General features: G+C 41.2%; 1 protein-coding gene across 2 annotated transcripts in view; it reads left to right on the plus strand.

The window, feature by feature from the left end:
• The first annotated feature begins 1167 nt into the window (after positions 1-1167).
• LOC149788690 (protein FAM167B-like) overlaps positions 1168-23994 on the plus strand; it is a 45358-nt gene continuing 22531 nt past the window's right edge. For both annotated transcript variants that reach the window (XM_089974772.1, XM_089974771.1), the window contains exon 1: positions 1168-1581. The gene's annotated coding sequence lies outside the window, so the exon portion shown is untranslated. The remainder of the gene's footprint in view (positions 1582-23994) is intronic.

A 23994-nucleotide genomic window follows, 5' to 3' on the forward strand; every position in this document is an offset into this window, starting at 1 on the left:
GACCATTCCGACCGCTATCCTCTTAATAGTGATAAATAGCGGGGTAGCTGCTAGTACCATTTTTGTAAGGCAGACGCTCTAATCACTCGATCTTCTAAACAGGATATACAGTTATGCATATATTTGTATCAAACTCAGAGTTTGCATGTCTGTAGAATACCTTGATTGACAGGTCTATAACATGTTTACCAAAAACATTAAGTATGTATTTAGCAAAACGATGCATATAAGCGTATGATGACGTTAACGTTGTCCAGTTCATAGATTTAATCCATGATGCTTGGTTCAAGGTCCAAGGTCATGATGAAGTTACTTTCCGTTCTGTCAGGTGTATATTTATACCTCTCTATAATTAATTCTATATACCTTGATTTTTTTCTTCATAGGAATTCGGAATAACTGTGTAGGTAGATAAGAATTAATTATTGCGTCGTTATGCTAGTGTCTGCTACACACGAATGCATATAACACAAACTGAGTAGCATCAGTTGTGGATATGTATGTTTAGTAGTGAGGGAATATTGGCTCGTGTGTGCAGGTAAGGCGATGGGTGAAGTTTACCCGTGGACCTGGGTTCAAATCTCCGTAGAGTACGAATTAAAAAGTCTCAATCTGTATGATATTATTATTTGTAATAAAATATTAATTCTGCCTACTATTATCAAGCATTCTTCTATAGAATCCAGGGATAGCACTTTCCGTTCTGTCTGGTGTTTAATTATCATTCTCTCTCTCTCTCTCTCTCTCTCTCTCTCTCTCTCTCTCTCTCTCTCTCTATATATATATATATATATATATATATAATTTAAATAATTACAGAAGGAGAAAACATGAATTCGTGCTAATTTTATTGCGGAGAGTTGCCTTCAATTGACTCGTGCTTTTGATGATGAGCCATTTATGTATTAAATGTTCGGAACATTTCCGAATTTATCATTTTTATTAATTAATATAAGGAATAGTCGAAAAGACATAACATGATAAAAAGTTAACGATAACTCACGATGAAAATAAGCACTGGATTGTCCTCGTACTACGAAATTGCAATGTATAATTTAGACTGACTTCTGCCATAATACTACTGCTGGAAGTTTTCATCATAAATTAATAGCATGCAAGCGTAATAAATATAAATAAATACATATGGTTTGTGTAGATGCAGTCTACTCTGCCCAGGATTTGTCTCGATGATACCGTCAGTGCTACTAGCATACATACTGCATACAGAAGGCCAAAACAGCGGGACCTACTTGTTCGCTACTTGTATAACGTCGTAATGAGTTTCAGCAGTCCGCTTAAGTAACGCTTACAGTCAAACATGCTTCAAACTGCAAAACCGGTGATATACTTGAATATACTAGTTACTGAGCGGTATTGACCAGCATAAAGGTGTCAGTTATGATGAAGGACATAACATAGCTATCAATAATACCGTGTGGACAAAAGCTTCGTTAATCCCAAGCGGTATATGTATTCGATATAGGACTATTTCTATCATGGGAGAAGAGGAATTTTCGTGATGTTTTACAAACAATAAGCTGTTCCTAATATTATGTACATGGGTTTTCAGCAAATTAGAAGGTCAGTAAACACTGTATTATAAATAGCATCCACATCTCAGTCTAACATTTGACTGCTTCATAAAATCCATATTTCTTCTTTCTGTCTTCCAGTCATTCGTTCCTTTTCCCTTCTCTCGTTCAATGACATTCATGTACAATTAAGCAGGAAAACATCAATTAATATTCCTGCTTATCGTGTCACACTTCACTACTATAAACCAAAAAGAATTTAATTAAATATATTTTTTTTTCACTTTTGTTTTAAACTTGCAAAGGTTGTTGTTTCCAAGGTCTTTATTTAGATTAAGAGCGAGAATCATTTCGGAGAATGTTTAAATGGTATCTTCCCAGATCTATTAAAATGTATGTTTATAATACCAGTAAGTAAGTAAGTAAGTAAGTAAGTAAGTAAGTATGTATGTATGTATGTATGTATGTATGTAAGTAAGTAAGCAAGCGTCAAGCGTATGTATGTATGTATGACTGACTGACTGACTGACTGACTGACTGACTTTATTTCCTCTTTAAAAAGAGATTACATCAGAATAAACAAATTCATGATAATACAAGATCATAAAATAAAACAGAAAATTGACAAAAATACAATAGTAATACTGTGTCAGCTACCGTATTGACAAAACGAAATATCTCAATGCCTGCAATTATGCAAATCTGCAGTCATTTGGCGGAGCAAGGCACTAATCTTTTAACGGTTGCTTGATGATGATAATATTTCGAAAAGTTAATATGTCTATAGTGTTATGTGCTTAACATTAAGTTCGAGATAGTAACGAAAATGAAATGTAAAACTTATAACAGTGTAATTCTATATGTAGTTTTTTTTTTCTTCATATGACGCATGTATTTATGCATATATATACTTGTTTGCGCGTATGCGTGCGTGCATGCATTTATCTATGACTGACTGTCTAAATGACTTAGTTACCTCTTCAACAAAGAGTATATCAGGTTGCTAAGATACATATTATACATATCATAGGATTATGAGACACATCAGAGACGAGAACGCAAGCATGATATATATATACATCGTCAACTAATGCATTTACAAAATGAGATATATAAATACAGAAAACCGTATAGAAATCTCATGGAAATAAACATAAACAAATACATAAACAAATACATAAACACACACAAACAGCTGTCATACAACAAAATTTGCGGATTTGACAAGAAGACTTTGGCCTTTAATTGTTTATATTTAATGTTAATTTACTACTTACTTTTAATATCATGTTAGGGCATGTTAGTTGATAGTAGGGCACACATTTTATTGTAGAATGAAGCTATGCTGTTTGCGGTCACCAACATGATATGATATGTATGTATGACTGACTGACTGACTGACTTATGCATGTATGTATGTAGGTAGGTATGTACGTACGTACGTACGTATGTATGTATGTATGTATGTATGTATGTATGTATGTATGTATGTATGTATGTACGTATGTATGTATGTACTTATGTATGTACTAAATTTGATGTGGCAACTATGCTATTGACGTCCACAATGTGTGGTGTTCTTTAAAATTCAATATTGTAACATCTCAATGACTATTATTTTAATATTTATGGGAAGATTAACGCAAGAACTTTCAGTATACTTTTTACTTTGTTCCCTACTACTACCACTCACTTGTGACGCTATATAGCCTTACAGTGCTGGTGTGGTGGAAAATTCACGTAATTTTCCGACTGGCTAAATTCTGTCTAAGCTAACAAAACGAAAACAAATTGATCGTCTGTATTTTTGTCTGTATAGAACATACAGTTCCATGTTCACTAATTTACACATGGTGTCAAATATGATTTTTTTATTTCAAATACATTGATTTTTCATATCATCAATAGTAATTAATCAACATTACTCTCATTGTCTAATCAATATGACGCAAGCTTGTAGCCAAAATCTATACAGAAAGCTAATTAAAAGATAACAATACAATCGAATGTTGATTTGACTCCAGAGAAATGCCAGGGATACGGACAGAACTCATCATCATTTATGGATATTTAACATAGCATGAACATAAACACATGTTGCTGTATATAATTGGTCTCAGAATTTTAAAAACAGGAACCAAATTGGAATTCTAGGCCTCGTGATTTTAGTGCCAACATTTGAAATGTACAGGATGTGTGTCTGTTAATATGTTTGTGCCATGGCAGGATTTAGGACTGGAATATTTGTGGCATGGTGTTATGACTCGATGGTCTTAAACTAAGTAAATATAAAGAGTGGAAACCAACATGTTTTGTAAAATTCAACTAATAATTTATTTTCCTGTAACACGAAGTGATAATTTTAAAAACAATATCCATTATTGCGAATTAAATCCAAAATAGTCCTAAACGTTCATCACAAATCCAAATGTATAAAGTTCCAACTGAATTTCAGTGGTATTCCAAATAAATTACAATTTTAAATCTGTTGATGTGCGTGTTATCTTGAACGTGGTAATATGCCGATGGCCTGAATTGTGATGATGTGCTAGCAGTCCCTTGATGTATCACAATGATATAATCCAACAGTTTTAAAGTATGAATTGACTCTAATTATAACTTAATGTTCCAGTTCAAGACTATTATTGATGAGCATTTTATAATTCCAGCAAATAATAATTTGAATAAATAATTCCACCCAAATAAAAAACTGAACCCAACAATAAGACAGATTATGCATCAAGATAGTAAGGGAAGACTGAATAATTTCTCACAACATTACATAAAAAACAAGAATAAAAGCTAATACAAAATAATAGAGCCTGGATATATGTCAGCCTCTCTAACACATTCAAAGTTGTCAAAAAGTTAAGGAATTTCCAAGTGGGAATCTGTTGTCCTAGACCCAGACCCAATGAACATGTTTATCTCCATTGATAATGATCGAAGTATTTGATCCACAATAATTGAGAAATATTAGCTATGTAGTATGTTGTGTACAAAATAAATGTCCCTGTTCAGATACACATTGAACGTGATTTTGGACAATGCCAAGGGCAAATATACCGTATAATCATTAAGAAAAGCAACCCAATAATAAAATGAAATAAAATACCACAAGGCAGGAGTTATTATTATTCGTAGTATGTACATCGTTAGTGTCTGAAATCATGTTTGTGACATGGCATGATTTATGATTTTTATTTTGTATTTCATCCTGAAAATAATTCTGCTGAATTTTAACTTAGATTCTAATATAATGCATTCTCATATACTGTGCCAATGAAGGTCGTGCGAAACAGACTCCCGCCTCAGACGTCCCACTTCTCGGTTTCCTAATAGTTACGAGAAGAAAAAGAAAGGCTTTCAGAGTGGGCTCGTTATTTCCGCCCTATTTTCAGACTTTTCCAATTTTTTTTGAAAGCTTTAAATATTTTCCAATGGTATAGCTGGGGACGGGGGGGGGGGAGCGAGGAGAACCCTTTTAAATGATTAATTATTTGACGTAAATAGGGAAATTGTGCGTTAAAACAAGTAACAGAAAGGAGTGAAGACAACAAGCTTTGTAAAATTTAATGAATATTTTATTTCCCGAGAATACAAATTGAAGGCCATGACGTGTCTGTTATATATATATATATATATATATATATATATATATATATATATATATATATATATATATATATATATATATATATATATATATATATATATATATATATATATATATATAATTAAAACACCGACTTGTGTGTATTACTGGCTTGAGGTCATGTTCCGTCAGCATGGTCGATTTGGATTGGCCGATCGATTGCAATACCCACCAATCCATGCTTTGCTTACCAGAATTTTTACACGAGCCAACCTTGTATATAAAGAGCGTCGCTGTTCCAAGTCAGGGACAGATAAGGGTAGGAAGATAAGGGGGCAGACGGAAAAGAATACAGGAAAGGGCTGGGAAAGATTAAGATCTAGAATAAAGATTGATTAAATCAGAAAAAGTGAGAGTGGTAATTTTTGAAAAAGGAAAATTTAATGTATGAAATTTTGGAGAATAATTCAGAACTTAGACTTTGCCCGCATTATATATTTTTTGCATTCAGGCTTAGTTTTAGTATATAATGAATTGGCTTTAGATAATCTAAATATATCCATTATGGTTCTATCTACTGGTGTACTTCTATAAGTAAAATCTGAATTTGTAAACTGGTAAAATGGGTGTATTTTTTTTACAGATTAGAAATGATTGAATAAACTTGTCCTGGATTTTAAAAAAATTATTAGTAGTGACTATAGGGCATACCATTAAAAACACCCTTGGGTCAATATAGGGACAATGTAAATTTAACATGGGAAAAATGGCTGGGTCAATATGGGGACAAGGGGAATTGAACATGGGAATAGAGTGTGGGTCTGTCTAGGGACAAGGGGAATTGAACATGGGAATTTAAAAAAAAAAAAATAAAATAAATAGCGCTAGGCAATTGAAAGTCTATCTCTTTTCGAGAGTTTGGAGTGGCCCTGAAAAGGGCCTTTGGTTTTCTTCTTCTTCTTTTAATTTCTTCTATTTCTCCACCAGCTTCTTATTTTCTCTGTTACACTTTTTCTCTTCTTTTCTTTCTCTTCTTCCTCCTTTTTCTTCTTTTTCTCTTCTTTCTGCTTCTCCTCCTCTTCTTTCTTCCTCTTCTCATTTTCTTCTTCTTTTTCAATTTTTTCGTTCCATGCTCTCATCCTTATCCTTTCCTCTTCATCCTCCTTCTCCTCCTTTATTTCTTTCAACAGATCACATATGATTTCCTTTAGTTTTCTTAAGTTGTTAATCTCCATCTTCACTCGATGGGGACTATAAGAATAGTGATCCTCGTTTAGCCTAACTAACATTTGCTCCATCATGCCCAAATTGTCCAGGACGTCTTGTAATTTTTTCATTTTATCAAGGTGGTTCGAAGCCATCTTCTTTTTTATTCTTTGCAGAATGGTGTGAATGACGAACTTTGTGGGTTCTTATAGTTAAAGCGCGGACGTGAAGGAAATCATCCCCCAAGACACAGAATTTATATTACCTAGATCATTACTTGAAACGCGCGGACGTGAAGGAAAACATCCCCTACTTTTCTCATTTCATATTATCTACTATCCACATACGCTAAGCAGCAATAAACTAACCCAAAATCTACCATCCACACACGCAAAGCATTAAAATCAAATCCCAATAATCTACTATCCACACTAACCTATGCTAGTGCTTCTAAACACACAATCATATACATAAACTCATACACTCACACTAGGAAACAAGAGTCAGTGTTTATATTCTCACTACTCTACATACACACATTAGCAAATGGATTGCTATTTCTTTTCTTGAGATTTGGGTAGCCCTGAAAAGGGCTGTTTTTTTCAAGAACTCCAGGACACCTGGTTAATGATGGCACCTTCCAGGTCTGGCACCACACACACATCTTCTACTCCAATCTTTCCAGTTGACTCGTTTGACTGGGAGCGCAGAGGGAGGATGATTGGCTTCATCACCCCAATCCTCTGTCTCTGGTATCTTGTAAGCAATCCTCTCTCCTATTTTCTTTTTCTCCTCCTCTTCCTTTTGTCTTCTCTCCTCCTCTTCTTTCTTTATCCTTGCCTCTTCTACTATGGCTCAGCGGCCAGTTCATTTACTATGCGCCTGGTATATTCCAGGTGCATCTGGAGTTCTAGCAGTTTCACAATTCTGGTATTCATTGTCTTGTCAACGAATGAACAGGGTAGCTAGACTGCCGAGCGATTTTCAATTTATAGTGAAAGCGCGGACGTGAAGGAAAACATCCCCAAGACCAAAGTTATATTACCTAGACCATGACCAAACAACGCGCGGACCTAAAAGAAACACTCACTCACTTTTTTACTACCCATTACTAATTTAAAAATTTTCATTAATCACTTCAATATACTATTCACATACGCAAAGCAATCAAATCAAACCCCAAATATACTCTCCACGCACGTCAAACAGCAAAAAAATATGATCATTATCTACTGTCCACACAAACACATACAATCACACCAGAAAAGAGTTAGTGCTTATATTCACACTACTCTACATACACGCATTGGCAAATCGATTGTTATTTCTTTTCTAGAGTATTGGGTAGCCCTGAAAAGGGCTGTTTTTTTTTTGCTTGTGTGAAGTTGAAGCTAGGGCGATCTTTTAGTTTCTAAGAATGCGACGTCCTCTGATGATAGACTTTCTGACGATAGGTTTGCTTCTTCGGAAAGAGAAGAAGAACTCTTTGGTGTCGATACGACAATCGACAAAGCCTCTGTCAGCTTCAGGTTCCTGCTGCTGCTGCTGTTGTTGCTGTTGCTGCTCTCTCTGCTGTTTCTGAAGTCTGTACTTCTCTGTCCATTCTTCTTTCTCCCTGTTCACTTCTTCTCTGAAGAGCTCTTGTATCAGGTCTTCAGTGACTTTTAACATTCTCACATTCTCTATCTCTTCTGGCTTCGGTATCAGACTGTGTCTGACCCTATGCAAATTCACGTAGGCTTCGTTTAGCTTAGCTAGTTTGGAGCACATCTTCGTAGGAGGATGAGTCGACAATGGATGGTTAGACTGGAGGCAGTCCCGGCCTTAAAGTCAAAGCGCGGACGCAAAGGAAAATATCCCTCTACGGTTTTCGAGCCGCAACGTTCAATGAGTGTCATGAGAGGGATAGTAAGAAGTCAAAGAGCATGAATCAAGATTTCTATAGTCAAACAAACCACAAAGGCATTTTTTCTTCAAAACACAACATTTTTTATTCAAAATCACTTAATACTAACAAACAACTATAACATTTTTAACAATAATTCAACAATATAACATCAAACATTTTTTCAAATTACAAACATTTTATTTCAATTAACACTCTACTTTAAACAGGGTTGACAACGTTGTGAATGAAATTGTGATTTCCACTGTTGGAAGTCATTAGGCCATTGATGGACACTACGTTTCCTAGCTTGAGACAAAAGATAAGCATAATGGTCACAAAACCATCGATCTACTTTCACATCGTTTCTAGAAGAAGAACGAGGATCAAAATGAGTCACTAAATGTTCTAAGGAATAGCCCAGGCTGCGATGATGCAGAAAATACACACAATATTGTCCACACACCAAGGAATCTGTGCCTTGTAATTTCACATTATTGAATCGGGTGGTGTGAGCATTTCTTCTCATAAAGTCAATGATATCGTCTTCCAAAGGGGGCAATCCATACGAATCGAAATATTCCACACATCTTTCTTGAGGAAAGTAGACGGCTACCCAGTGGGTTCCTGGGAGATGACTGTCGTCCGTGTTGATCACATAAGCTTGATGGTCTTGAGGTTTGCGATGAGGGAGTTCATCTTTAGCACAGACGACAGGATTCCAAGAAGCAGTGTACGAACTGTGGTTCAAAAAGTAATAAAGTTCCCAGGTATCCATTTGTGTGTTGTTTTTTTCTTCACAGGTAATAATAAGTCATCAATTCGATCCTGACTTTTTGCTTGAAAATGTCTGACAAATAACCGTTTCTTCGCTTCGTCTCCCCACTCTGATTCAGGAGAGCTTCGATACGATGGATCTCTTGAGTGGGTAATGGTGGACAGGAATGTTCACGCAAGTCTTTATACCACTGGTGCAACACGACTTCGTCCGAGATGAGACTCCAAGCTTCGTCCAGATACTCATCCAATTTTTCTTCTTGACTCAACATCAGGCATTTATCGTGTTGAATTTGACTGGGATGGTTGTTTTGACATCCATAGCAATCTTTCTTGATCAGTTCCGTAATTGTTTCGACCAAGTATTTGGCAAAACAGGAGACTAAATGGGCTTCTTGTTCTGGCCATCTCGACTTCATCATGACAACTTCTTCGTCTTTGTCTTGGGATTCATCTACGGTCTCCTCACATTTCATCTCCAAAGTTTCTCCACTAGGTAAAGAGGGATAACAGTCTTCCATAGCTTCTAATAATCTAGAATGACTTCTCTCAAACTGTTGATTTCTATGGTATTATCAAATTCTGCATACAGAATGACGTTTACCGTTTCATCAGGAATTCGGTTTGCAAACTGAATTTCTACTCGAATCTGGCCGGATTTTATAGGGTGGAAATGTCCCTCGTCGCTGCCTTGGCCTGGAGTGAAATCATAAGCCCACAAAGCGTAGCCTCCTGCATAATCGTCGTACGTAATGCTGTGACTGGTGTTGGTTCCTAACTGACCGGTGGCTTCGTACAGGGACAAGTACGATCTCAAGTAATTCTTCTTGTCAAAGTCAGGTTCGAAAGGTCGGGTACACAAGGTCTTGCCATCGCGACTGACTTCGATCTTGGACACGCCAAAGGGTTGAAAGAAGAAAGGATTTTTAGCCAAAGCTCCGTTGAAGGCTTCATTGCTCACGATACCAACGATTAAACGTTTGGGTAGCTGTCCTTGCAACAGATGATCTTCGATCATGGATCATTGCCCCTTGGGAATGGTGAAGGTTTTCACTTCCACGCGTCGTATCGGATACTTGGCGGTCGTTCTGCTTAAAGTGTTACTGATGTCGTTTCCCACTTTAGGTAACACTCCCACGCGTCGTACGTAGAGCCTGGCTTCCTGGATGACAGTTTTGCAAGCGGCAGTACCTATCAAATGGAAAGCGGCACTGCTACAATTCAGTCTCAGGCGAACATTCACCCCATTCAGCAAATACTTTTCTTGCAACCACATGTCCAAATGTAAACGATCCATCATCAATTTTCTTTCTTCGTTCTACAAATCCCTCATTGTATTTTTTATTTTTATCAGTTGTAATAATTTCGCATGTTTCAAACTCGTCAGCTTCGTCAGCTTCCCATACCACACAGGCATCGAGATGAGTGTTCTTGGCGTCTATTCCGTACGTCAAGAGATTTTCCAGGTAGGCACGATAAGGGTAAGTGTCCATGCTGCTACTGACTAGTTTGTTATTCAAGTACAAGTCCACTCCACTGAACAAGAAATGTATGAAATTGTTGACGGGAGCTATTACCTCATCACTTTCTATGTTTGTATTGTCATCTTCGATAACTTTGACTTTCAGGTACAAGTAACTGCTATTCAGATCGATGTAATCTTCGGGCTGTCCTTTGATTTCAAACTCGATGGAAGCTGGGGCCGTCAAAGAGGAGACGGGGTGAAATTCCACCCGCTGAGATTCTTGCATGGTCATCATGGTGGGAGGCATGGCAAACAGATCTAGTTCCGACTTGGAACAAGCGCAAGATTCTCGGTGCATCATTTTTTTCTCTTTCTCAATAATCGAAAACGTTTAAGTCTCGAACGGTTCTTCTTTTCTTTGTCTTTCTAGCTTTAGAAGTGTGAAGTCTGGTGAAAGGGTGTTTTCTTCGTCGTCTCTTTCTGCCTTGTCCTTGCTGAATCCCTGACACGGTAGCGTGCAGGGCATTTATAGGTGTTTCTCGTCGGCTCAAAAGGTCTTTACCCGTTTGCAGCAAGACATTTTTGCCTGCCCTTATGAAGGCTTCTTTGGGGTTTTGTTTGTCGATGATGACATTTTGGAGAAATTCTTTGCCTTGCGTCAGTGCCGCATCTTTCAAGGCGTGCAATCCGCGTGTCACCATCGGTTTCAACACCGGAGCCACCGAACGAAAGGCCGATTTCAACATATCTCCTAAACCGTGTCCTCGCTGTCGAGCAACCTCTCGGTACACTGGATACATGACTTCCGAGTCGTGAGAGAACCGTTTCCGAAAATGGAGTTTCACCGTGACTTTTCCTTTGGTGAATGGAATATTTTGTCCCAGATCTCCTTTTATAGCAATGTTGACCGTGTCCAAATAAGACTTGCTGACAGGCAAATAGTGAGGATGTACAAATTCGCGGTGGACGTGATAAGTGTTTCCACCTTCTTCGTCAGCGGCCGTGGCAGAATCCACTTTGAAAAGAATGACACGCAGTAACGGTACGGAGGTGTGTCCCACCACGCTGTACTCCACCACATCGGAGTACACAAACATCAAATTCAGTCCTTGGTTCAGTTCTACCGGGGTACGAAAATACTTGGCAAAAGTATCGTTGTCAGAAATGACTAGTAATTCGCCTTTTTCTTGTTCTACTTTCTTCCTGATCTCCATGTCCCCGCCCAACATGACAAACAATTCAGGACAAAATAAGAAAGACATGATTTTACTCCCCTCAGGAAATTTTATCAGGAAGCGACGAGCTGTTTTGTGGTACTCCAGGGTGACACTTTTTTTGACACTCTCCAAAGCTTTCAGAAACACGACATTAAACCTGGAGGCTATGGTGCTGACCAAATGTTGACCACTAAAATAATAGCCTGCGAGAATGGACAAGCGATAGTCGGTCAACTTTGCATTTTTTGTGTTAGGGTTTTTTATGTTATATTTGCCATGGATATCCAAGTACTGTTGTATTTGCTCGTCATGAACTTCCACCGTAAAAATATTTTGATTGGGAGGGACATTGAGGACTTGGGTCGGGTGAATGATTTCTACTAAAGCCACTTCCCAATGGGCTTCGTGATCTAATGGGATGGCCTGAGGTAATTTGGCCGTGTAACAGCACAACGTATTGTGGGGAAACACCTCCATGGAACTGTCACTGGGTAAGGTTAAGTAAAATTGGTATTGGTGACTCATTATTCCAGAGTTCTGTGGCTGAACGAGGGTTTACTGGACGTCGGAGGCGTGTCTCCGCCCAAAATGGGGTTATTGTTGTTGTTGGAGTGGTGACTGGCACTGGCACTGGACACAAGGTTCCCGTTCTTCCCGTTCGAGGAGAATTTCAGAGAGGGATTGGGAAGCAGGTAACCGATGCAACTGCTTAATAAAATCGTCCACAATTGTTTGTCTCCTTGTTGCAAACTCAAATTGGCGATGGCTGCCCCGATGACACAATACACCACGAAGATTTGGCAGAAAAAGACGATTTGCGTTTTAGGCACACGTTCTCCACACCACACCCACAAAGGTTGTTTTAGTAAATCTTGCAGAGAAGAATTAGGTGAAGGAGTGGTCGACGTAGCTGCGTCTGTGTGAAAGGGCATGATGGTCACTTCTTTTTATAGTCGATGACTTGCAAAGCCTCGATCCAAGAATCAAAACTGGGTGGATATCCTTTCCAACGTACTTTGACTTCTTTGACACGTCGTTTGCTCACTTTACGGGTTCTGCGTCCGAGAATGCTTTCGATGTCCTACACGTCGTCTTCTTTTTTGGTGACACGTTGTAACTCGGGCAAATAAAACGTTCCTTTGAGCACTTCTCCGTTCATGTCTTCCAATTTATAGACGGCAGGATGACGGCCATGCACTCGTCCAGTGACACGAAACAATTCGGTCGTCCAGTTAGGTAAGTAACCTTTGTCGAAATTGCGTTTGGTTTTGCCAATGCGCACCTAATCTGCTACGGCCAACACTCCACTTTTCTTGGGGACAGCCCAAACAGGCGCTCAAACACCAACACTTCGTTCTCGGGAGTCACGTCTTGCGGCGCACGTCCGATGCTTCGATGGTAAGATTGGTTGTACGCTTGCACCAGGTGCGGTAAGATGTCGATGTACTTCAGAGTGTGGTGATGCGTAAAATATTTCCACATGCGTTCTTTCAAAGTGCGTTGAAAACGCTCCACGATGCTGGCTTTGGTTTCAGGATTCTCGGTGGTAAAAAAATGAATGTCACGTTTCTTTAATTCTTTTTGGAACGCTTGGTTCAGAAATTCGGTGCCTTTGTCCGTTTGCCATCGAAGAGGGTAACAACCGCTTTGTTTCAACACTCGTTGCAGAGCTCGCACTAACTCACTACTCGATTTGGAAGTCAAGGGTACGACCCAGAAAATTTGGAAAAGACGTCGATGACACAAAACAAATATTTGTAGCCGCGATTGTAGCTGGCCAAATGAGAGACATCGGCTAAATCGGCTTGCCATTGATGATCGATGCCTTCCACTCGGGTGCGACTTCTGGAGAACTTGCTTCGAATGGGTTTGTGTAAAGTGTAGGTAGCTTGTTCTTGTAACCATCGTTGCACTTGAGGTAAACGGAGACTTTTCAGTCGCGTTTTGGCAGCACGATACAATTTTTGAACTCCTGCGTAACCTGCAGGATGGGAGGGATCATAGTATATGCTGGCTAACACTTTTTCCATTTTTTTGTTTCTTAATAAGGCACCCACTCTTCAAGGATGCTACTTTGGGTGGGACGAAAGGGTGGTTTGGAAACGGATTTACGTGTCCGATGGGCTACGGGAGTAGAAGTCGAAGGTTGTGGTGGAAGTGGCAATGGAATGGCTTTGGTCTTCTTTTCTTTTTCACTTCTGGTTTCCCTTCCTTCTTTTTCACTTCTGTCGAAGGAGGAGTGGACATCATCTTTTTAACCCAAGCTTTCATTTCTTCTCGTTGGGGTGTGGGGGACGGGGTCAACAAGGATGCTGAAATCTTACTAGATATGGGAGCTGCTGACGGTGTTTGAAAGACTTCTCGTATCTCTTCTTCCTCAGGTCTTCGTGGGGTAGCATCTCTGGTGACCCCTGGGGCTGGTAGTAGTGGTGGTGGTGGTAGTGATGATGGTGCTGGACTTTTCATCAAGGTCTTAAAATCTTTCAGAGTGGGAAGAGCTGTTTCGTCTAAAGCTTTTTGGTGAAAGAGTTGCAGTCGTTGCAAGAGTTGACCGTACTTTTGCGATTTTTCTGTTTCGTACAAATCTTGGCGATCCATCAAGGACTGCAATTCGTGTTGTAACTGGGACATTTCGCTCAAATTGGGATTGGGAGGTAAATGCGGGGTGCGTTGTTCTTGCCAACGATGGTATTCCATCCATCGTTTGTAAGGCACTAAAGCTAGTTTTCGTCCTTCCATGGGATGTCAGGGGTCAATTCTGAGATCTTGAGACTTCCGAGGGCCTTTTTATCTTGCTCCCACCAGTCCTCCCAACATGGTTCCCAAGACTCCTTTCAGCAATGGGCCTAACAAGAAGGGTAAAATTCCTCCACGTTGGACCAACATTTTCTTCTTTTGACGAATGGGGATTTTCTTTTGAACCATTTGGCGAAGAACGTGACGATGTTTGCCTAACCATTGTTTCTGGTGTTTGGACAAAGGCATCGTACCTTTCAAGACGTTTAAACAACATTCGCACACGGTATCAATGACCTCTTTGGAGGCTGATTGAATGAGTTTTTTTCGTAGGGGTGGAGAAGCTTTGGACAGGACAGATAACATGTCCCCATGTTTGACTAAACGTGGTGGCAGTCCTTTCCTTTTCTTTCCTTGGGTTTTAGAAGAGGGATGTTTTCTGGAGGGTGACATCTTTGAGTCTTCAGGAGCACCAAAAACACTGATACCCCTACTTAGTGACAGGCCTTTTTATACTGGAACGCGTCGCCACTGGTTGTCTTTACCGCGTATCAACTTCAGGACAGGCATGACACGTCGTGCAGGGGTACGTAACGGACTAAATCGAGCCAGTTCTTGCTTGGATAAATCCAGTAAACTTTGTAACATGCCCGATCTTTCTTGGACTTTGATTTTGGGAGAAGGTACTTTGTGAGCAGCGGCCACTGCCGCTAAATTGGAGGGACCTGCCACTGCCAAGTTCTTGGTGTTATCAACGGAGATGTTCTTGGTGTGATCAACGTCTCCAAGTACTCTTCAGTTCTTGGTGACATCACCGGGGAAGTGAATGAACCTGAGGCTACCGGAGACGCGGTCACCGCCTTTGCAGGTCGTGGTTTGCGAGTGTAAGGTTGCGTCCTGGCCGAAGTGCCTCTCTTACGACTAGTTTTCTTCTGTGGACTTTTCTTCTTTTTCCGGGGTGGTGTCTGGTAAGAGGAGAGCCCGCCACTGGAGAAATTCTTGGAGACACGGGTCTCCTTGGGGATTTGGCCTTGGCACCGTGGCTCTTTTTCTTCTTCTTGGAGCTTCGTTTGACTTTTTTCTTGGGGAGAAGTTTGGGAGTATTAGGATCCCATCTTAAGAGAGAGCGAATGATGACCCCTCCTAGAGTACCGCTCCCTCGAGGTTTCAAAATGATTTGTTTTTTGGTTTGAGTGTTGATGCGAGGATCGGCCAGTTGGGTCAAAGCGACTTTGTTTCGATCAAAAAAGCGTTTGGTTTGATGAGGAATCTGAATGATTCCTTGGAGTAATTGACGTGCCGTCACCGTGAACCATCGTAACACTTCTTTGAGACTAGCTTCTAAGACACGAGCTCGTATTTGTGGATTTTGTTCTCGACTGATGCCACGCAAGGCACGAATCAGTTTGACGGGAAGATGCGACTGAAGGGACGTCATGTTGACGCTGTGTGAGACACACGAAAAGTGTCTGAGGCTTTTATAGATTTTTTTGTTGAGTGAAGTTAAGTCGAGGACGGAGACGTGTACAGGACAGGCCCTCAGTCTTGGCCCCAATGGTGAAACAAGTGGGTACGAAATCGCAAATCATCGGGGTCGTAGGTTTCAAATCGACAAGTAAATAAGCGTGTGGAGTTTGAGTGGCATCGTCGTACGCCTGAGTCAGCCAAGGCGTTCCTAACTGTTTGGCTAAGACTTGCACTTGCGATTTATCTCGAGGGCTTTTAAACAAGACCACGTAATGCGCATTGAGACTGATGGTACGATGGGCTTTACTTTGTTGAAACAAATTTTGGGTGATGTAAACGACACTGGCATTACGGTGATGCCCTTTGCGCGTAAACCACAGTTTAATTTCTTCTTCGTCTTCTCCTAACATGTCGTCGAAAATGACCAAATGGGTTTGACGGGAGTCAGAGACGATGCCTTCGTCTTCTTTAGGGATGCCTTCCACAAACACGATGGAATCGCCTTGACTTTCTCGCAAGAGGCTGTACGCCGATTGCCACTCCTTGTAACACCGCACGATGCGTTGAGGTGGTTCATCGATCAAATGATGTTTATGTTCGATCAAACGTTTGACGAATTCGGTTTTGCCTGAACCGCTAGGTCCAGCAATGAGCATGTTAAAGGGATGGCGAAGATACAAAGCCTCCCAACTGGCACGATCTAAGTGTTCGTCGATGACTTTGACAGTAGAGGAAGCGGGAACAGAGACAGCAGAGGTAGCCATAGTGTTAGGAATGTCACTTGTGACACGAAAACAAACAAGACGAGAGTTTATATACTTTTTTCAGGACACGTTTATTGAATGTTTCAAATATGAACAACACGAATGACAAAAATACATAAAAGCCAAAGAGTTATGTACAGGAATAAAAAACACATCAAAACGATCAAAGTGGAATATAAACAAGTCTCTGTACAACATGTTTTGGGTAACCAAGATGTCCTAGGGACAGTGTGTAATGTTCTTACAGTCTCTACATGAGGTATTGTCACACAAGTGTCCTCCCGTAATGACCTTTCAGGAATGTCCATGACAGTCCTGTCCTGAAGCGAGTGGTTGTTCTCGGTGACAGGTTCTTCTGGCCCTGTCACTAACACAGGTTGAAAAGTAACTTTTTTCCTTGAACAACTCTTGTGCATAGTGGGCCACTTCTTGGGTCCAAGCCTCAAAACCCCCCTTTTTCCAGTCACGAACATCTGCCCAATGGGGGTGTAAGTCACAAGCTACACACACATCGTGATACACGTCTTCGGTAGCTAAAAGCTGACGAATCTTTTTTTTCCTGTTGAGGTCGAGAAGTATTCAGATGAAAACGCAAGGCTTTGAGCAAAAGGAGTCTTTCGTGACCATTTAAGGCCATTGGGGTGGTAAGTACTGTTCGTAAAGAGTCCACAAGGAATCGGCTGGTAAACGAAATCCCAGAAAACAAGTCACTAAGACACACACTATGCGTCGTCCCAAATTGAATGGATACAGTTCTTGTAATAATTGATGGTAATGATCCACGGTTTGAATATGGTCATTGAATTCCTTCCACGGAATCTGTTCAATCACTTGTGACATAAGCCGGGGCATGGATTCCTGATTTTATAGTCTCTTTATTTCGGAAGCAATAAAGGTACTTGCTAACTAGACATCTTCGTTCTCCAGTAGGGAATCTAAATCTTGTATACTGTAACCTACACTTCAGAGTTTGTCTAGATGTTTCGTCTTCCGCTAAGCAGACTCCACGTAAAATATGTTGGTAATCCTTTAACTCGTCTTCCTCAATACGTTGCTCTAGGTAAATCTCGAAGTAACCAAACTTACGAACATTTAGTTCATTCACTAACTGAAAGTGATGAATAAGGTCTGACCACTGAAACAATTTCTGACGAATCAGTCCTCTTATACCATTCAGGTACCAGTAGTTAGAGATCTGGTGATGAAACGGATGCAATTGTTCTTTACGTTTGACTTGTATTTTGACCAGCTCTCGGTAAATGCGTTCTCTCAACTCCACAGGCAAAGCACGAATGTTCTCTTGTAAAGTATCCATGAATAGGTCATACTAAATCCTCTTTTCGACACAAGAAATATACCGTTTGCACAGACATGGTTTTACTTCAGTGTCGAATTTAAATCGTTTAGTCACTAATTTACACATTACAATTCGTTCAGAAGTTTCCTCTTTCACTAAGTTGACATTGCGTAAAAGATGTTGGTAATTCGTTAACTCTTCCTCTGGAATTCGATGCAGTAAGTTTACAATGTAGTAGATAGAATCATCAATAGCAAACCAATCCTTTTTAAAACCAGGGGATCGTTGATCAATGTCTGTCCAATGGAACACTTTCAACTGTATCAGTCCTTGTATAGCATTCAGGTACCAGTGGTTCAAACACCGGTGACGTAACGGATGCAGTTGTTCTTTACGTTTGACTTGTATTTTGACCAACTCTCGGTAAATGCGTTCTCTCAACTCCACAGGCACAGCACGAATGTTCTCTAGCAAAGCATCCATGAATAGGTCAGTCCGTACAATTCACAATCTTCTCCTAGAGCAAAAGTAATCCACATAGTGAGTAATTTCTGACCACTGCCATTCAGGGGAACGTTCAAGAATCTCATTGAACTCTTCTGATGTAAACGGTCTAGAGTGATATAATAGGACGAATGCACACTTGGCCCAGAGAAATCTAACACACTGGTTGACTTTTTTCACTTTCCTCTTGTGAATTTATCGGCACAAAAGTTCTACAGTCACCTATTGAGATTTCACTCTGGCAAACCCCTGCCAAACTTCCTTGTAAATCTTCTCTTGCAGTTCTTTAGGTAATGATTCAATATCGTTTTTGAAAAGAAGTTTAAATACTGGTCTCGGTGATATCCAACATTTGACTCCTAACCAATCTGGTTTCTTCTTCGTCAACGACATGGTAAGTTACTTCAATGTCTCGGTCCCACTAAGGGTAAGTAATGACAATTCGGTGACCATCGAGCATGTTCTAGGCAGGCCGAATCGTGTGGTTCCCAGTGGTGAAGTGACACACCGCAACTGAAGCACTTGACTTTATCCCCTTCGCCCAAGTAGAAAAATTCGGCTCTGGCTAATTCTTCGGGGGTCGGTCCTCCCAGATACTTAAGTCATTTTCCTTTGAACGATTGAAGACGATTTTCAAAGTCGCAGTATTCCGACAAACGCACAGGGAACGAATATTCGTCTTTCACAGGTTCGTTTCGATGAGGGTTGGGTGACATGGACAGGAGTTTGCTCAGGGCTGGATGACATCCGTAGGGAGGTAGACGTGAAGGTGGACATTCACCTTTAAAACGAAACCCAGTAAAGTGTCCAAGAGGACGAGCGGCATCGCTTTCGCATCCCTCAGGTTTGACACGCACAGCATCACTTTCCATGATAGGGGCAGTGAGAACAAAGTTCCCATGATGCTTTACGGCATCACTAAGGTCACAGCATACAGCATCGTTCCTATCGCAAGGCTCACAATCGCATCCCACTTCAGAAGCCCCAAACTTGAATTGTGTCTGTCTGAACTTGTTTTGTGTTTCTCTGAAAATATTCATCTTGTTCGCTTGGTTTGGTAGTCACAATGAACTATCGATCTTGACCATAGCCCCTTTTTATACTAGTCGCAATGCAGTCTCAAGCTTGTGCATCGTTCCTTTTTTATGTCTTGTTTTGGAAGGTACCGTCTCTAAGGTGCCGTCATAATTGTACCGTAATGTAATGGGTGGAAAGGCCATAGAAAGGCAAGGGCACTGCGGAGACCATCGAGTATGTTCCAGAATAGCTGAATCTTTATAGATACATAGATCCATTCGTAACTTTAGTCCACAAGCAAAACACTGTACTTCGTATCCCAATCCTGACTCAGGTCCCAAGTAGACAAATCCTGTTCTAGCTAAAATATGCGATGTAGGTAATCCTTTCCTATCCGTAGGCCATTTTTGAAACGTGTCCAATCGACGGGTACAATCACAATGGTAGGGTTTGAACTTGGAGTTCTCATCGGGTTTCTCACTCGATTCTTGCTGTGGCGAAGTCATCCTTCTGGTGGGTGGCTATCCTCTTACAACCAATGTTTTATACCGACATGTCCATACGGTAAAGTATAATGATTGGGAAGTCGCACTCGCTTCTGGTACACGATTTGATAGACTTTTTCCAAGGGTCGACTGACGATGTGGTGAGTGGGAAAACGTACAATCTTGTTGGGCTGATAGGTGATCACTTTAAAGTGTTCATCTTCTCTAGACTGCAAGACTTCTTTCAATACCCCAAAGTTGACCACACGACTGGTAAGATAATTCAGAGTCAATCCTTTCACTTTACACGTCGTGTGCACTTTTCCTTGTCTGTCCCGGTAACCGTAATTTTTGGGACCACCACTGACGAAACTTAGAATCTTGTCGTCGGGGTGCTCGTCTGTCCAGGCTCCTAAACGGTCTCCTTCGATGTCAGGGTGCTGTTGACCCGGGTGATCAATGTAAATGCAACTGTCCGTGTCAAAGTACAGGACGCGTTCCCCTAACAGTTCTAAAGCTTCGTACAATGTTAAGCGAGCATAAGCTGTCACGTAAGCCGCAATGATGAAATTTCCAAAAGGGTCGTCTTGTACAAAGTCCAGATCTTCTTCGTAATTCACTAAGATCAAATTTTCGCGAACGACGTCCACGTGTTTCATGAATTTGGTTCTGTCGTGAATCATCTGGAAGTACGGGAAGTTTCGGTCAAATATTCCGTCTTGGGTAAACACGGGCGTTGTGCCATTTTGCCCCACAAGCAATTTAACATCACTTTGGAAACGATCGCCTGCCTTCGTTTTTCTCGATGTGATCTAAAGTGATGCCTTCTTGTGCCCGGTATTTCTCTTTGAATGTCTTTTGGTCTTCGGGAGTGTGACACCAGGAAGGATAGCCGCTGGCTTCTTGCTTCAGTTTCAAAAAGGCATTCACGTAGTCTGCGAAAATGCCTTTCTGCGTGGGGTCACCCTTGTGGTATTGTTGTGTCTTGGGAAAGTGACAAATTTCGTACACTTCTAACAGTTGGTATCCCATGTCCAAAGCTTTGAACAATTCTACGCTGACCCACGTCCCCGTCAAGGCCCGTTCTTCCTGGGTGTGCTGACAAGGATGATCTCGGTTGCACGTTTCGGCACAAGTATGGCACAAAGGAAACATCAGTTTGCCTTGGCAATGGTGAGGTAAGACGGGATGGTACAAATCCGTGGGAGGCAAAACTTTGCACTTGATCAAGCCTTCGTATTGTCGAATGTTTTTCAGGTCGATGTGTTCGGTGAACAATTGTAGATGTCCTGCAGGAAAGCGACAATATTTGCACACGTAGGGATACAGCGAACACACGTCCAAGTATTTGATTTCTTCTCCTTTCTCTTCGTCGGCTTGGTACAGCAAACAGGTGGCATTGGTCCTTCCTCCGTACAAACTATCCCTCGGGTTCAGCGGGTCCATGAACTGGTAACTTTCTACGAGGCGTTTAAACTCGGGATCGGTTTGCAATCGGTGATCGTATTCGTGTTCCCACATTTCCACCACTTGGTATCCTTCCTGTTCTAACTTTAGGCGTCGCTGACAAGTGGCCTGGTACAAGTCTTCCATGGTTCGTTGTAAAAACTGATTTTTAGTGCCACGGTCAGGGTAACAGACTGGACATCCGTGAAAAATAAGCAACCGTTAAACTCGTACACGATCTTGGGGTTTTCTATGTCCCAGCCATCGACCGAATGCGTTCCGATGGTCTTTTCTCCTCCTCCGTTGCGGGCATGCTAAATCCACTTGTCTTCCTTGTCGCACAAGTAACGTAACCAGCGTAGGGCTTTGACCGAGTATTGGCGTTTGACATAGTTGGTCGTTTGAGGACTGATGACAGCCACGGTGTTTTCAGGCATGATTCGTTGGCGGTACACTAAGGAACACGCTTTGGCAATGGTGCAAGCTTCTTTCAAATGATCGACCCCTCCGTGTTCCATGAACAGTTCTCGAAATTTTCCACAGCAACGTCGTAAAATGTCCACGTCGGAACGACAATACTTTAGCATTTCTTCCTGAAAGTCGAAAAGGTCGGAGGCGTGAGCCTGGTACCAAGCGTAGAAAGCTTCTCGTTGTTCGGTACGCATGTTGTCGGGGTCGTAATAGTGAACCTCAGGCAAATGGGGTAGAACGGCATGTTGATTGGCTTCCGTATTGAAAAAGTGAGGGAAATAACCTTTAGTCATTTCTGTCATTCCAAATGTTTTAGGCATTCGACTCAAATTCATGGCCAAGTAACTCATCGAATCTTTAAACTGCACTTGTCCCACTTGCATGAAAATGATTTTGGCTCCGTTCAAAATCACTTTAGGACGTTCGGTGCCATGTTCCGTATAGTAACTCAAAAGAAACTGTCCATCGTATCCGGAGAAATTGTGAGCCATCACCGTGGCATGGTAATGACAATCTCCGTAACGTTCGATGTCCTCTTGGCTCCACGTCTTGTCGATGGGGTCTAAGACCCATCGAGCGAAATCGGCTAGCGTGTTCGGCCCCCGAAAGATTTTTTCACCCTCCAGGAATTTTACTGCAGTAAGGGCAATGACTCACGATAGGTTCTTGAATGCACTTTTCGCACACTCGATGAGCCACGCAGAAATTAAGAATGTGAATACTGGTCATGCATTCGAAATCGAAAAAGATGAAATTGCCTTTCTTCTTGTGTCCATCCTCTTTCTCTGGTTGGGGTTGGTATTTTTGCACGTAGCAATGGTGTTCCAAGTCCACGATGTGATGACAAATGTGATTTATTTTCTTTCCTAAACATACGTGTGCCTTGGCACTATTGGTACGTATGCCTTGTCCACACGTAGGGCACAATCTCAGCAGTTGACAAGCGCATTTCTTCTGTGAACCTTGCGTCTTCAAATGCTGTTGGTAACAGACAGGGCTGACAAACGTGCGCAGACAAGTGAAGCAATGCACTGGTTCTTGTCCTTCGCTCAGACAGGGTGGAGAGGCCAAACATCCTGAGCATTTCGATCCGCAATGTTTGTGTTGCTCTCGATTTTTATAGCCATAGTCACATTTCTCACAATAATAACCGTAGCCCAGGAATCCGGTGATACTGGTAATGGTATCAAAATGGTCATCGTGATGATAGACGTGAATGTATTTTCCATCCTTAAAGTCTTTCCCTCGAAACAACAGAGGCCCACGCATTTCTTGAGGGTGCACTTTCAAGGTGTAGCGTGGAGCTAGGACATCTTGCAATTTTTGCATTTCAGGAATGCCACAGGGTGTGTCTTTGGGCAGGTCGGCTTGTTGCAACAGGAGTTCTGCTTCACTTCGTTGTTTGGCTCGGTCCGATTTTCGAATATTCTCCCAGGCTCTTTTCCATTCTACCGTGTCGTTTTTGTTGGCATAGGTTCGTCCCACCACAATAGCCCTGGCTAAACACATCTGGTCTTGATGGTTGTGAATTTGGACGAGGCTACGCTTAATATTGCGAAGGTCATTCACCAATAACATCTTTTTGCGTCCAGTCCCTTGAGGAGGAGACACGTGGGTCATAAACAGTGTGGCTTTTCCGTCGGTGATGTCAAACTGGTCATTGGATTGTTGTACGTGTTGAATTTTGTCCATGACTTTGGAAGGGGTCAATTCTGCAGGGCTACTAAAATCGATCCAAACAGGGGATTTCAAGTCGTCGTGTTGTATGGAAAGTCTCAAGCGATCGTCTTCTTTGGCTTGACATTGTCGCTTGAGTGTGGTGAGCAAAGAATCCCACACCCCGGTGATGAACCCTTCTGCTTTCTCCAACGGTACTTCGAACTTGAAATCTTTAAACTTCACCGTGTAGGTGTAAGCCGTGGTTCTAAATTTTCTAGAGGAGCGCTTTTCTGTCTCTCGAATGGAATAGTAGTTTTCAGGGTTGACTAAGGGTGGAGAACTTTGTTTAGAGGGTTTGGATTCTGGTTCACTCATGTCCTCTTCAAAATCACTGGCATGAATTTGTGCTAAGACTTCAGCTCTGGTACGAGGCGATAGATCACGTTTCTGCCTCTTACTTTCTTCTTCTTT

This window comes from Sinohyriopsis cumingii, chromosome 11, assembly GCF_028554795.1.
Source record: "Sinohyriopsis cumingii isolate HCF-2022 chromosome 11, ASM2855479v2, whole genome shotgun sequence".
Taxonomy (NCBI): Eukaryota; Metazoa; Mollusca; class Bivalvia; order Unionida; family Unionidae; genus Sinohyriopsis; species Sinohyriopsis cumingii.